The sequence below is a fragment of the Pan paniscus genome, chromosome 16, assembly GCF_029289425.2.
Source record: "Pan paniscus chromosome 16, NHGRI_mPanPan1-v2.0_pri, whole genome shotgun sequence".
NCBI lineage: Eukaryota > Metazoa > Chordata > Mammalia > Primates > Hominidae > Pan > Pan paniscus.
The window spans coordinates 12,016,673-12,032,791 of NC_073265.2; the positions used below are offsets into that span (position 1 = coordinate 12,016,673).

At 40.8% G+C, this 16,119-nt stretch overlaps 1 pseudogene; it reads right to left on the reverse strand.

The window, feature by feature from the left end:
• LOC134729121 (histone H3.Y-like) lies at positions 1–431 on the reverse strand (annotated as a pseudogene).
• Positions 432–16,119: the final 15,688 nt, after the last annotated feature.

Sequence of the window (16,119 nt, forward strand, 5' to 3'; positions counted from 1 at the left end):
CTAAAGTGCAGTGTTTGCCAGGAGTGTGGGCTGTCCGCGGAGGCAATGGGCCAGCTGCATGTCTCTGGGCATAACTGTGACATGCCTGGCATGGATTGCACATGGGTTGGCGTCTTCAAAGAGGTGCACCAGGTAGGCCTCGCTGGTACCCTGAGAGCACCAATGGCAGCGATCTGGAAGCGCAGGTCCGGGTTGATAGCCTGGGCGATCTCGCGCACCAGGAGCTGGAAGGGCAGCTTGCACAGGAGCGGCTGCGTGGACTTCTGCTGGTACTTTCTGATTTTGCACAGCGCCAGTGTGCCAGGCCTGTAGCGCTGAGGCTTCTTGATGGCTCCTGTGAACGGCGCCCTCTTGCCAGCGGCCTTGGTGGCCAGGGTCTTCCTTGGGGGGCAGAGGGTGGCTTTGCGGACGGTGGGCTTGGTGTGCGCCATGGTGTGGGTCACGGCCTTTCCTGTGTCCTTGGGCTGAGCCTGGTGAACAGGAGGCAGCGCTGGTACCTGACAGCAATGATGGTGGGGCTGTGGACAGGATTCAGCTGCAGGCTCTCCCCTCTTCTTGGGCTGAGCCTGGTCAGCTGCAGGCTACCCTAGCGTCAGAGAGCGAGGGCAGTGGGGCTATGGACAGGATTCAGAGAGCCTGTGAGTTGAGATCCATGAAGAAGATGCACCCACACGCTTAGCCCTTTCCAACCCAGCCCTGGACTTACCAGCTCCCAGGTCTGCGGGTCAGAGGCCCCACTGCTCCTTCTCCCCTGTGGGTTTCAGGCTTCCAAGGTCTACACAGCAGCAGCCAGGAATCTCCCTTCCAAGCTGTCTGGCTCTGGCTGAAGATCTCTGTGGTCTCAGCCAAGTGCAGCCTCTTATAAGGGGTCAGATGATTGCATTAGACCCACCCAGCTACCTTCCATTGTTCTCACTGCTTCACTAGACCCTCAACCTCATCAGGGCTGTGAAAACCTAATCAAATCCTTGGGTTCTGCACACACCCAATGGAGGGAGGAACCTCTGGACTGTGCCTCATGGGAGGGATGGTAGGTGTGAGTTAGCTGGAATCTGGGTGCGAAAATGATTCTGAAAGTTTACATCTCATGATCATCATGGAAATAGTTACAATGAAAACGACATTTGAATAAAGTCACACGTTCGATGACTTTCATGACTGCTGCAGAACTCCACTGGGTGCCACCATGAGGTGTCTCTCAGATTCTCTGAGGATGAGGTGAAACAGGGAGGGAAAGATGGAAAACCGAAATGGTCACTCCTCTATCAGGGACCCCCCCAGGGACATTTTTCTCCCCAAAAGTGACATTCATGAAAATCTGCCTTGGGGAGAAAGCTGAAGTCTTTTTGATAAAAGTCTTTTTGATAAAAGTCTTTTTGATAAAATGGTCACATGTGCCCGTCACATCATATCATAGAAAAACTTTAGGTTTATGGCAAAATTGGGCAGAAGAAACAGAGGTCCCCTATATCCTCTACCCACTTACACTATCAACTTTCTGCCCTAGTCATTATTCTGACTCCAAGACCATTGCTCTCCTTAGGATTCACTTGTGTGTTGTACATTCTATTGGTTCAAGTAAAGGCATAATTACATGTATCCACCAGTATTGTATCCCAAGGAAGAGTCTTGTGGAGCAGTTTCACTTCCGTCCAAATCCACGGTGTCTTGTCTCTTCACTGCTCCTTCACCTTCCATCCTTTGCAACCACTCAACTATTGATTTATTTATTCATATTTAAATAAACACATCTCATTGTACCTATTTCTTATGTACAAAGTGATGTTTTAAATTATGTACACATTGCCTGATGTCTAAATCTAGGTAACTGAGAGCCATATGACCTCACATATGTACTATACTGGTGAGAACACCGCACAACCATGCTTTTAACATTTTTCAAGAATACAATCTATTGTTAACTAAGTTACCATGTTGTACAATGCTTCTTGAGATTTTTTCCCCTGTGTAACTGAAATGTTGTGTGTTTTGACAAACATCTTCTCAAATCATGCACCCGCAGCCACCCCATCCCCTGACAACCACCATTCTTCTTTTTGACATCTAGTAGATTAACTTTGTGAGACTGCACATACCATTGAGATCATATAGTATTTATATCCCTCTGCCTGGCTTATTTCACTTAGCATGATGCTCTCCAGGTGCACTCATGTGTCATAAATGACAAGATTCCCTTCTTCTTTAAGGCTGCATAGTATTCCCTTATATATATATATATAAAATATATGATACATATATTATATGATATATAATATATATCGTATATAAATAATATATATCTCATATATACATAATTTTTTCCTCATCCCGTCTTCCACTTTGGACATTTAGGTAAATTCCACATCTTATCTATTGTAAATAGTGCTGCAATCAATGTGGGAGTGCAGATATCTTTTCAATAAAATGATTTCATTTCCTTTGGATATATACCTAGCAGTGTGAGACTGCTGGATCATATGATAGCTCTATTTTTTCACTTTCTGGAGAAATGTCTGTAATGTTTTCTTTAATGGCTGTCCTAATTTATGTTCCCAGGAATAGTGCAAGGGTTTCCTTTTCCTTCACATCCTCATCAACAAGTGTTGTTCTTTGGCTTTTTGATCATAACCATTCTAATGAGTGTGAAGTGATACATTATTTCAGTTTCAATTTGTGTTTTGCTGATGATTAGTGATGTTGATATATATATATCAACAGATATATGATGTTTATATATATCAACATACATATGATGTTTATATATATCAACATACATATGATGTTTATATATATCAACATATATATGATGTTTATATATATCAACATACATATGATGTTTATATATATCAACATATATATGATGTTTATATATATACATATATATATATGTTGGGCACTTGTATATCTTATTGTCAGAAATGTCTATTATTTAGATTCTTTGCCCAGTCTTTAAATTGTGTTGTTTCTTGCTATTGAGTCGTTTGTATTCCTAGTATATTTTGGACAGTAATTAATCCCTTATATAACGTAGGGTTTGCAAATATTTTCTCCATTATGATTTTGTCTCTTTATGATGTTGATTTTTTCCTTTGCTGTGCAGATTTTTCTTTTTCGGTTGGATGCGAGCCACGTGTCTGTTTTCCCTTTTATTGTCTGTGCTTTTGGGTCATAGTCCAAAAATCGTTGGCTTTACCAATGGCAGGGAGGATGTTCCCTGTTTTCTTCTATAGGTTCACAGTTTGAAGTTTTTAATATATTATGGTCTATTCTTGTGTATAGTGAAAGATAAGAGTCTAATTTTGTTTTTCTTCATGTAGATACCTAGTTTTCCTATCAGCATTGATGGAAGAGACTGTCCTTTTGTCGTGTGTTGTTTGCACCTTTGTAAACAATCAGTTGGCTGTACGTGTATGGATTGATTTCTGGGTTCTCTGCTCTGTTCCAGTGGCTTAGGAGTCTGTTTTTATGCAAGTGTTATGCCGTTTTGGTTCCTACAACTTGATAGCATACTTTCAAGATAGGAATGTTTTATTTTCTCTACAGTTTGCCCTGTGACATCACCACTCAGTGAGATGTCCAAATAGATATTGACTCTTTACATTTTTAGTTTTTTACATTTGTTACCATTTGTCTTATATTCAGGGTATTTGATCAATTACATGTCAGTATAATTGCAAATAAGGTTCAATTACACAAAATGCTTAATGCTCCAATTCCACAGTGAGAGGACCTTTTATTTTTAAGTTATGTTATTTTGGTACAATAATTTGGAAATAAAGTAAAAATACAATATTATTTAGTATAAAAATACATTATTATTGCATATATTTTTGTTTTAGTGAAGCACAGAATAGTGATCAATATGTTATTTTAGCCATAAACATAGGTTACACTGGAACAAATTCTTTGGAGGTGAAGGCATGGAAATGAATGCAGAGATTGGACAGGGTTTCTGAGGTCCGTGTTTCTCTGACTAGTTTTCCATGCTGCTCCTAGAGTGTGTTACCCTCCTAACATCCTCAAAGATCACTCCCTGACATGAAATAGTCTTGGGAGAAAAGTGAAAAAATAATTTTGTAGGAAAAAGTGGCTTTTAGTTTCATTTTTATGTTTGCAAGCTGGAAAACAGTTTATTGATTCCCTAGGTAAAGTTATGGAAAAATATTAAATGTTTACAAGGGCAACTATTCCAGTGCTCTTAGAAAGCCCAGGGCATTCAGGATAGAGCATTGTAAGGGAAGACTTTTTCTTTATCTCCTAAAAATCACATAGGAGAAAAAACGTTGTAAGTCATAGCAACTTCAGGATTCAGTGTGAATGCACAACAGTCTCTTTAAAAAATTTTTTTTCCCATAGGTTATTGGAGTACAGGTGGTATTTGGTTACATGAGTAAGTTCTTTAGTGGTGATCTGTGAGTTTTCGGTGCACCCATTACCTGAACAGTATCTGCTGCACCCTATTTATAGTCTTTTATCCCTTGCCTTCCTCCCACCCTTCCCCTCAAGTCCCCAAAATCCATTGTATCATTCTTATGCCTTTGTGTCCTCATAGTTTAGCTCCCACATATCAGTGAGAACATACAATATTTGATTTTCCATTCCTGAGTTACTTCACTTAGAATACTAGTCTCCAATCTCATCCAGGTTGCTGCAAATGCTGTTAATTCATTCTTTTTTATGGCTGAGTGGTATTCCATCATATGTATATACCACAGTTTCTTTATCCACTTGTTGAATGATGGACATTTCAATTGGTTCCACGATTTTGCAATTGCGAATTGTGCTGCTATAAACATGTGTGTGCAAATACCTTTTTCATATAATGGCTTCTTTTCCTCTGAGTAGATACCCAGTAGCAGGATTGCTGGATCAAATGGTAGTTCTACTTTTAGTTCTTTAAGGAATCTCCACACTGTTTTCCATAGTGGCTGTACTAGTTTACATTCCCACCAGTGGTGTAGAAGTGTTTCCTGATGACTACATCCACGCCAACATCTACTGTTTTTTGATTTTCTGATTATGACCATTCTTGCAGGAGTAAGGTGGTATCACATTGTGGTTTTGATTTGCATTTGTCTCATTATTAATGATGTTGATCATTTTTTCATATGTTTGTTGTCCATTTGAATATCTTCTTTTGAGAATTGTTTATTCATATCCTTAGCCCACTTTTTGATGGTATTGTTTGTTTTTTTGTTACTGATTTTTCTGAGTTTATTGTAGATTCTGGATGTTAGTTGTTTGTCAAATTGTATAGATTGTGAAGATTTTCTCCCACTCTGTGGGTTGTCTGTTTACTCTGCTGACTGTTCCTTTTGCTGGCAAAAAAATTAGTTTAATTAAGTCCCAACTAGGTTATCTTTGTTTTCATTGTATTTGCTTTTGGGTTCTTGGTCATGAAATTCTTGCCTAAGCTAATGCCTAGAAGGGGTTTTCCAATGTTATCTTCTAGAATTTTTATAGATTCAGGTCTTAGATTTAAGTCCTTATCCATCTTGAGTTGATTTTTGTAAAAGGTGAGGATCCTCATGTATAAGATAAGGATCCAGCTGGGCGCGGTCACTTATGCCTGTAATCCCAGCACTTTGGGAGGCCGAGGCAGGCGGATCACGAGGTCAGGAGATTGAGGCCATCTTGGCTAGCATGGTGAAACCCCTCTCTACTAAAAATACAAAAAATTAGCCAGGTGTGGTGGCAGGCGCCTGTAGTCCCAGCTACTTGGGAGGCTGAGGCAGGAGAATGGCGTGAACCTGAGAGGTGGAGCTTGCGGTGAGCCGAGATATGCCACTGCGCTCCAGCCTGGGTGACAGAGCGAGACTCCATCTCAAAAATAACAACAACATAGAATTAGTTTTTCTAATTCTATAAATAATGATGGTGGTATTTTGATGGGGATTGCATTGAATTTGTAGGTTGCTTTTGGCAGTATGGTCATTTTCACAATATTCTATCCATCCATGAGCATAGATTGTGTTTCCATTTGTTTGTGTCACTTATGATTTCTTTCAGCAGTGTTCTGTAGTTTTCCTTGTTGAGGTCTTTCACTTCCTTGTTTAGGTATATTCCTGAGTATTTAATTTTTTGCAGCTATTGTAAAAGGGGTTGTTATTGATTTGATTCTCTGCTTGGTTGCTGTTGGTGTATAGAAGAGCTGCTGATTTGTGTACATTAATCTTGTATCTGGAAACTTTGCTGAATTATTTTATTAGTTCTAGGAGCTTTCTGAAGGAGTCTTTAGGGTTTTCGAGGTAAATGATCATATCACCTGCAAAGAGTGACAGTGTGACTTCCTGTTTACCAATTTGGATGCCCTTTATTTCTTTCTCTTGACTGATTGCTCTGGCTAGGACTTCCAGTACTATGTTGAAGACGAGTGGTAAGAGTGGGCATCCTTTTCTTGTTCCAGTTCTCAGAGGGAATGCTTTCAACTTTTCCTCATTCAGTATTATGTTGGCTGTTGGCTTGTCATAGATGTCTTTTATTACATTGAAGTGTGTCCCTTGTATGCTGATTTTGCTGACAGTTTTAATCATAAAGGGATGGTGAATTTTGTCAAATGCTTTTTCTGCATCTATTGAGATGATCATGTGATTTTTCTTTAAATTCTGTTTATGTGGTGTATCACATTTATTGACTTGTGCATGTTAAACCATCTCTGCATCCCTGGTATGAAACTCATTTGATCATGGTGGATTATCTTTTTGATATGTTTATGGATTTGGTTAGCTAATATTTTGTTAAGGATTTTAGCGTCTATGTTCACCAGGGATATCAGTCTGTAGTTTTCTTTTTTGGTTATGTCCTTTCCTGGTATAGTATTAAGGTGATACAAGCTTCATAGAAGGAATTAGGGAGGGTTCCCTCTTTATCCTGTGGAATACTGTCAAAAGGATTGGTACCAATTCTTTTTTGAATGTCTGGTAGAATTCTGCTGTGAATCCATCTGGTCCTGGACTTTTTTTTTGGTAATTTTTAAATTACCATTTAAATCTTGCTGCTTGTTATTAGTCTGTTCAGGGCATCTAATTCTTCCTGATTCAAGCTAGGAGGGTTGTATTTTTTCCAGGAATGTATACATTTCTTCTAGGATTTCTAGTTTATGTGCATAAAGGTGTTCATAGTAGCCTTGAATGATCTTTTGTATTTCAGTGGTGTCAGTTGTAATACCTCCTGTTTTGTTTCTTAATGAGGTTATTTGTATTTTCTCTCTTCTTTTCTTGATTAATCTTGTTAATAAGTTTATCAATTTTATTTATCTTTTCAAAGAACCAGCTTTTTATTTCAATTATCTTTCGTATTTTTTTTTTGTTTCAATTTCATTTAGTTCTGCTCTGATCTTGGTTATTTCCTTTCTTCTTCTGGGTTTGAGTTTAGCTGCTTCTTCTTTCTCTAGTTCCTTGAGGTGTGACATTAGAATGTAAGTTTGTGCTCTTTCAGTCTTTGATGTAGGTGTTTAGGGCTATGAACTTTCCTCTTAGCACCACCTTTGCTGTATCCCAGAGGTTTTGATAGGTTGTTTTATTTTTGTCATTCAGTTCAAAGAATGTTTTAATTTTCATCTTGATTTCGTTTTTGACCCACGGCTGGATTGGGTTAATTCAAGGACCTTGTCTTCAAGCTCTGAATTTCTTTCTTTTACTTGTTCAATTCTATCGCTGAGACTTTCCCGAGCATTTAGCATTTCTATAAGTTTGTTCAATGCTTCCTGAAGTTTTTATTGTTTTTCTGTATGCTATCTATTCCCTTGAATATTTCTCCCCTCACTGCTGGTATCACTTTTTGGATTTCCTTGCATTGGGCTTTGTCTTTCTCTGGTCCCTTGCTGATTAGCTTAATAACTAAACTTCTGAATCTTTTTCAGGTAAATCAGGGATTTCTTCTTGGTTTGGATCCATTGCTGGTGAGCTAGTGTGATTTTTTGCGGGTGTTAAAGAGCCTTGTTTTGTCATATTGCCAGAGTTAGTTTTCTGGTCCCTTCTCATCTGGGTAGGCTCTGCCAGAGGTAACGTATAGGGTTGAAGGCTGTTGTTCAGATGATTTTGTCCTACAGGGTGTTCCCTTGATGTAGTACTCTCCTCCTTTTCCTATGGATGTGGCTTCCTGTGAGCCACGCTGAATTGATTGCTATCTCTCTTCTGGATCCAGCCACCCAGGAAGTCTACCAGGTTCCAGGCTGGTACTGGAAGTTTTCTGCACAAAGTCCTGTGATGTGAACCATCTATAGGTCTCTCAGCTGTGGATACCAGCACAGTATCTGGGGTGTCTTCAGGTCCTGCAGAAGCAGTCCACTTCCTTTAGAGGGTCTGTGGGTCCTCTTGGGATTCCTGGTTTATTTTTGCAGTTGTTCTGGAGCTAAAAATTCCACCATAGTCTCTTAAAAGGGTTTATTTTTTCTCTCTGAAACAGCTCCCTATCCACAGGATGTTCAAGGGCCATACACCTTTCTTCCCTCAACTAGGAAGACCCAGAACAATGCCTGCCCATTCATGGACCTCAGAGATCCAAATATGATGATGATAATTGTTATTTTTTTTAGACAGAGTCTTGTTCTCTTAGCCTGGTGGGAGGGCAGTGTTGCCATCTCGGCTCACTGCAACCTCCGTCTTCCAAGACTTAAGAAAGATGTTAAATCATGGGTAAATCCAGGATGGGCTGAGGTACTGAAGCTCCAGCCCACAGAGGATCCTGTCATAGAAAGACTGGGATGAGTAATTTCTTCTTTAAGATCAGGCCTTTCTATCTAAGCTGAGGTCCAGAGGGAGATGATTTTTTTTTGTACTCAGTGTTTGGGAAGTGGCCCCTGGGCTGTTGCCTGCTAAAGGCCTCCCTCCAATGCTTGGATTGCAGTGGCGGTATGTCTCCCCACATTGCACACATGTCCACAGCCTTCCCTACCACCTTGATGATCAAAATCTGGGTCATCCCAGCCATTACCTCATTCTAGGGCATCCACCTGCCGGTGATGGACTTCATCAGACTTCTAAAGTGTGCCTCTCTCCCTTTTCCATCCATGAAAAGACCTACACTGGGTTTTCTTCCTCCTTTAATGTGATATGACTTTTGGATAGAGACTCTATTCACATTTCAGAAAGTAGAGTTGAATGTATGTTCATAGCCAATTAGCAGGAACAGCCTAGGAAACAGGGAACTTTGAAAACACATAGCTGCATATAGCAAAAGTCAAAGTGTGGATCTCACCTACTGTTTTGTTCAAGTGTAACAAACATTGAGTTGCCATCAAGAAGAAATTTATTTGGTTTGAAGTAGTCTAAATGTAGGCATAGTCCAGTGAAATGGACTATGTGAAAATGAACCGGTTTCTTAACAATTGATGTAAATTTCTGAAACTCACTCACTGAGACACATCCAATTGACACTAGTGCCTTACAACCCTGGGGTTTCTTTGCTCCGACATTTAAGTTGTCTAATATGCAACTTCATAAAATATGTAATTTTTGCTGTAAATGTTTTCTTTATTGTTGTGAAATGTAAACTTTGAGATTCTGTGAGGCACACAGAATTCTTAAATGCCCCACACATTTCCTGCCCCTTGGAGACACACCCTACATCTGACCGTCCCTTGAGTGTGGGTGGAATCATGAATTGATGAGCCCACAAATCCCTGATTAGATTAGGGATACCCTGAACCAATGGACATTAAGTGCTGGGCCTGATCCAATGATCTGAGCTCTTTATAAGGAACTGAACCTCCCTAAGATCACAGAGATCTCCAGGCAGAGAGAAATTTTTCCCCACTGGAGAGTCCCCAGCGGTGGCTGTGCAGATCCAGAGATCCCCACAGCCCACACCTGAGTGACACCTCTAGGAGTGAGAATTTATTATGCATTGATCTAAAACTAATATACTCTCCATACGCAAGTTTCTTCACATTGTGGAAGTCAGAAAAACCAGTGTGTATTTTTGTATGGGGGAGGGGGAGGCAGGGAGCTGTGCCTAGTTGTGGCTGAACTATGGCTCAGAAGAAACACAGTAGCTAAAATCTTTGAAAGGTTCTCATTGCAGATCCATAATCAAACCACCTTAGCTGGAACTTCTGCCTCTACAGCGCTGCCATGGACTAGATCTGCATCTAGCCCATGGTGACAGGCAGACAAACAGGTGTGTCTGCTGAGATGTTCACCATGCCCCGAGGTCTGAAGGGCAGCAAGAAGGATGGAATCCCAGAGGACCTAGACAGGAACTTGGAAGAACCCAGGGATCAGGAAGGTGAGCTCAGGAGTCAGGACATCTTGGTTCTCAGAGCAGGTGACAAAGAAGCCTCAGCCTCAGCTCCTCCTGCAGCCAAAAAATGGAAAACAGATACCAAAGGAAAGAAGGAGAGGAAGCCCACCGTGGATGAAGAGGAGGCTCAGAGGATGACAACCCTGCTTTCTGCCATGTCTGAGGAGCAGCTGGCCCGCTACAAAGTGTGTCGCCGGTCAGCTTTCCCAAAAGCACGCATTGCGGGTCTGATGCGGGCTATCACTGGCAGATCGGTGTCTGAGAACGCGGCCATTGCCATGGCTGGAATAGCCAAGGTCTTGGTTGGAGAGGTGGTGCAAGAGGCCCTGGACATGTGTGAGATGGGGGAGAAATGCCCCCGCTGCATCCCAAGCATTTAAGTGAGGCTGTTCACAGGTTAAAGCCCAAGGGCCTCTTCCCCAATAGCAACTACAAAAAAAAAAAAAATATGTTCTTTTAGGCCCAAGGCCAGAGGGAAAGGTCTGTTTGTGCAGGAATAAGTATTGCATTCGTCTTCCAATGACAGGACTGTGTTTGCTGGAGCTTCTGCATCTCAGTCCACCCTGGATTTACCCACGACTTTAATGTCTTTCTCAAACTCTGACATTGGCCTTCCCTAGATGAAGACAGTGGCTTGTTTCATAATCACTTCGACTCAATATTTGGGCTTCCTAGGGCATATAGAGGCATTTTTCTGGGTCTGCCTAGTTGGAAGAAGATGGGTACATGGGCCTTGAGTTTTTTGTGGGCAGGGAGATGCTTTCAGAGAGGGAAATCTCTTCCAGGGGACTTGTATGGTTTTATACTGAAGCCTGGAGTTGCTGTGTCTTAGCTTTTATGATTATGTCTGGTATCAATAAATGAAGCCTGCAGAGACTTTTCTCTTGTGTTCTTCTGCCCTGAAGGCTGTGTCTGAGCAGGAGCACTGCAATTGTTGTCCTTGTATGTATTTTAAATACTTTTATGGATTTTTTTGGGTCATCATTGAACTGTTTCCAACCTGAGGAAATAAAAACAAAATCACAAAGCATTATTTTCTCTTATTTGACTGTTCTCATAGGTATTCCTCCCTACTTTGCTTTATGTCAGCAAGTTGATTGTCTACATTATTGGAAATTAACATAGTATAGGAGAATCTTATAAGACTAGAGAGAGAGAAACAGATTCCAAAAACCACCTGTCTGTGAACACCCATTTGTAATGATCATCCACAGTTTAAAAGACACATATAGAGAGAGCCTATTGATCCTGCAGGTTTGCTTCACGTGGTAATATTACCAGTGCTTCTATAGGCACCCAAATTTAGTTTAAAACACTGTTACAGAGTATTCTTGATTTTATGCATTCTAGAAGCAATCTGCTCATAGAATCGAACCTGAGTACAGCAACATAAAAAATAAATTATTGAGATATGGAACAAAGTAGGTTCATCAGGAGTTATAAAGTTATCCCATAGTCTCCTTGTACATACTCTACTTTACCTTTATTATGGCAAAGAAGACTTTTCCATCATAAAATAAAGACCTGAGATTTATTATCAAATCATTGTGAACATTCCCAGCACAACTCGCAGATATTGACGGTGCTAGTTCAGCCTGTTTACCTTTGCCCTGTGCCCCCTAAATCACAGAATATGAGCAAAAAGGATCTAAAACCCCTTCCAGTTCAGTTCTAATATTGAACAGAGAGTAACATCAATTATTTTTTCCTGAAGCCAAATAGACCCCCTCAAAACTGTTACTTTGTTTATTTTTAAACTTAGCTTTTGCTCTTAAAATGGTACTTATGGTACATAGAACCTATCTTTGATTGGGTGAGTATTACAGAAACTTTTAAACTTTAACAAGGATGGGGAAATTCTGTTTCACACCACCATATTTTGACATTACATAGCTTTCATTTTATTTTACCAACTTCCTTGTAAAGGCATATAACAAGTTAGACTACTGGGTCTAAGGGAGGGATATGGAGGGTACAGATTCTTGGAAGAACTCATGGAGTTGGGAGGCTCTCTCAGAAATTAAAGTGCTTGAGCAACCAAAATAAGGAAGATCCAAGGGTCTCAATATCACCCAGGCTTTATACTGCTGTCAGCTCATTCCTTTTTCCATGGCACTGGGGAGTCTTGGAAGCTGTGTTCTGGCAGATGTGGCAGGCCTAGTGCTCTCTGAACACTAGAAGTAAAGAGAACCTTGCCCAAGCAACCTGAGGTGGGACAAAAATCTACAGATAGCAGTGAGAGTAGTGATTGGACACACAGGGTTAGAATGTTTTTCTGGCCCCACGTAGAACTCAATGCTTTTCGTGGTCTGAGTAAAGCTGAACTGCTGAAGACAGAAACAAGATCCCATCAAGGTCTCAGAGGTCAGGTCAGTTCAGGAGCAGAAACACAGTGTTGTTTTTTCAAAGAGGAAAAATGGATTTGCTGAGAAGGTTCAGTGCCCCTACACATTCTAAATCTTCTCAATATGTAATATCATATAGCCACAGTTCTCAAGAAGAAAATTTGTAGAAAGTGATATCTTTCCAGGAAAAATCTTTGACAGCTTTCATGGCTGGTTGTATTACATGTTAATAACAAAGTAAGTTTTCCTGGAGCTTCACTGCCATTATTAAAGTCTATCTCATAATGTGCATTTGGAGACTGCCTAGAAAAATGTGGCCTCTGGTTGGAACTGGTGAGGTAGTGAGGAGATGACTAACAAATGAAGGGACTGCACTTCACAGCTTCTTTCTCTTTCTTTCCTTTCTTTCTTTCTTTCCTTTTCTTTCTTTCTTTCTTTCTTTCCTTTTCTTTCTTTCTTTCTTTCTTTCTTTCTTTCTTTCCTTTCTTCTGTCTTTCCTTCTTTCTTTCCTTCCTTTTTCCCTTCCCTTCCCCTCCCCTTCCCTCCCCTCCCCCTTCCTCTCCCCTCCCCCTCCCTTCTTCTCCCCTCCCCCTCCCTTCCCCTCCCCTCCCCTTCCCTTCCTTCCCTCCTTTCTTTTTCTTTTCTTTTTTTTTTTTTGATGGAGACTTGCTCGGTTGCCCAGGCTGGCATACAGTGGCATGATCTTGGTTCACTGCAACCTCTGCCTTCCAGGTTCAAACAATTCTCCTGCCTCAGCCTCCAGAGTAGCTGGGATTACAGGCATGTGCCACCACACTGGCTAATTTTTGTATTTTTAGTAGAGATGGAGTTTCACCATGTTGGCTAAGCTGGTCTTGAACCCCTGACTTCAAGAGATCCACCCGCCTCGCCTCTCAAAGTGCTGGGATTACAGGTGTGACCCACCGCATATGGCCTACAACTTCACAGTTATTTTCAATAATTTAGGATCACTCTGGAATAACCTTAACATCCGCCCTGCCTGCCTTTGCCCCCCAAAAGTACTTAGTCTGTGCCCAAATAAAGTTTAAACAATCTAGCTGCACTGTTTCCAAGTGTGTAGTATCTAGGGTCTGATCTTCAAAAGTACAACTAAACAAACTTGTACCCCAATTAGACAAGTTTAAATAATAATTTGATGGTGTTATGTTTTCTATGAAGAAGGATACAAAGTAGAGTGGTAACTTTCATATATGGCGGAGAAGGGGGCCATGCTCTCACAAAATGAATGGAGTCAGATCTTTGTAATAGTTTAATAACTATCATGAATATTGGAGACACGTCATATAATTTCGAGTTAGTGCCGAGTATAGGAATATCTAGCAGTCTATTTTATAAGAAAATATTTTCTTTTATATGAACCTATTAATGAGGTAGATGAAGTTTTTTTGTTTTTAATTCATTTTTCTTAGGCACATATTCAAGGGAGCATACTAGTGTTTGGTAAAACGAGATGATTCCGCATCAGGTTTTTGTTTTTAAAGATGAAAGAGCTGAAAAACCTTGTTTTGTCACAGCAATGCCATCCAGTTATTCAAATTTTTTGAGATCGTAATTCAAAAATTACATTGTGATTTAGCTTCAGATTTTTTTTTTTTGTAATGACCTTTGAATTGACAACTCATTAAAATCTTCTGTAGTTTGGATAAAAACAAAACATTTGAAATCATCTAAATTGAAAAAATCGTGTGTGTCAAAATCTACCTCCTACTCCCTCACCTACCATGCCATGTTCAACTCTTGTACTTGAAAAGCATTGAAAAATTTAAGTTCTGTTAATTTCAATCCACTTTCACCAAAGTAATATTTTTTGTGAGAAAGCCATAATCTCATCAATAATGCCTTTAAAAAAATTCAACAGAAAATATGAACTAGTAACTGATCATGATAAGAAAATAAAACCCAGAAAAAGCAAAGTTTCTGCTCTGCTAAGGCAGAGCAACTTCTGTCTTCAATGTGAAATCACCATAGTCTCTTGGAAGTGGTTTCTCTTTCAAAGCAGTTTGCTCTCCAGAGGGTGCAAAAGGCCCATACAAGTTTATTCTTCCAAATAGGAGGATGTAGAAAAAACTCAGATGTCAGAAACGATCCAAATATTTAGTCAAAGTGATTATGAAATAGGTTGCCTCCTTCATCCAGGTGTGGCCAATTTAAGAGTTTGAGGAAGATATTAAAATTGTGGGTAAATTCAGGGTAGATTGAGACATTGAAGCTCTGGCACACAAAGTCTTCTGTCATAGGGAACATGGAACAAGTACGTTTCCCCCCAGGATTTCTTTTCTGGCCTTGAGTCTAAAATCACATGATTTTTTGGTACTTGTTAAAAATGTGGCCCTCTGTAATCCCAGTACTTTGGGAGGCCGAGGTAGGCAGATCACGAGGTCAGGAGATCGAGACAATCTTGGCCAACATGGTGAAACCCCGTCTCTACTAAAAGTACAAAAATTAGCTGTGCATGGTGGCGCGTGGCTGTAGTCCCAGCTACTCGGGAGGCTGAGGCAGGAGAATCGCTTGAACCAGGGAGTCAGAGATTGCAGTGAGCCGAGATCGCGCCACTGCACTCCAGCCTGGCGACAGAGCGAGAGTCCATCTCAAAAAAAGAAAAAAATTGGTTGAGCATGGTGGCTCACGCCTGTAATCCCAGCACTTTGGGAAGCCAAGGTGGGCAGATCACGAGGTCAGGAGATCGAGATCATCTTGGCTAACATGGTGAAACCCTGTCTCTACTAAAAATACAAAAATTAGCTGTGCATGGTGGCGGGCGCCTGTAGTCCCAGCTACTCAGGAGCCTGAGGCAGGAGAATGGCGTGAACCCGGGAGGCGGAGCTTGCAGTGAGCTGAGATCGCGCCACTGCACTCCAGCCTGGGAGACAGTGAGACTCCATCTCAAAAAAATAAAATAAAGTAAAATAATTAAAAAAGTAATAATAATAATAATAAAAAGTGGCCCTTAAACTTGAACTTGCAGACAGCCTGCCTCAAATGGTTGGGCTGCAGCGGGGGCGTGTCTCCCCACGTCTCATACACTTCCAAGGCCTCTCCTACTACCTCCCCTACCAAGACCTGGGTCACTCCAGTCATGGCCGTGGATACGACCATATTCTAGGACGCTGAACTGCCAGAGATGGACGGTATCAGACTTCTCAAGGCTGCCTCTTTCCCTTTCCTACCGACGAACACACCCACACTGCCTCCCATAATGTGAAGTGACTTGTGGATACAGTCTATTCGTATTTTAGAAAGTGGAGTTGAATGTGTGTTCATAGCAAACTAGTAGAAACAGCCCACGACACAGGGAACATTGCAAACACAGAGCTGCATACAGGAAAAGTCGAAGTGTGGATCTCATCTACTGATCAAGTTAAACAAACATCACTGAGTTGCCATCAGGAAGAGATTTATTTGGTTTGAAGTAGTCTAAACACAGGCATAGTCCAGTGAAAATGAACAGGTTTCTTGAAAATTGATGTAGAGCTGAAGTGCTGAAACTCGCTCACTGAAACATTCCCACCTG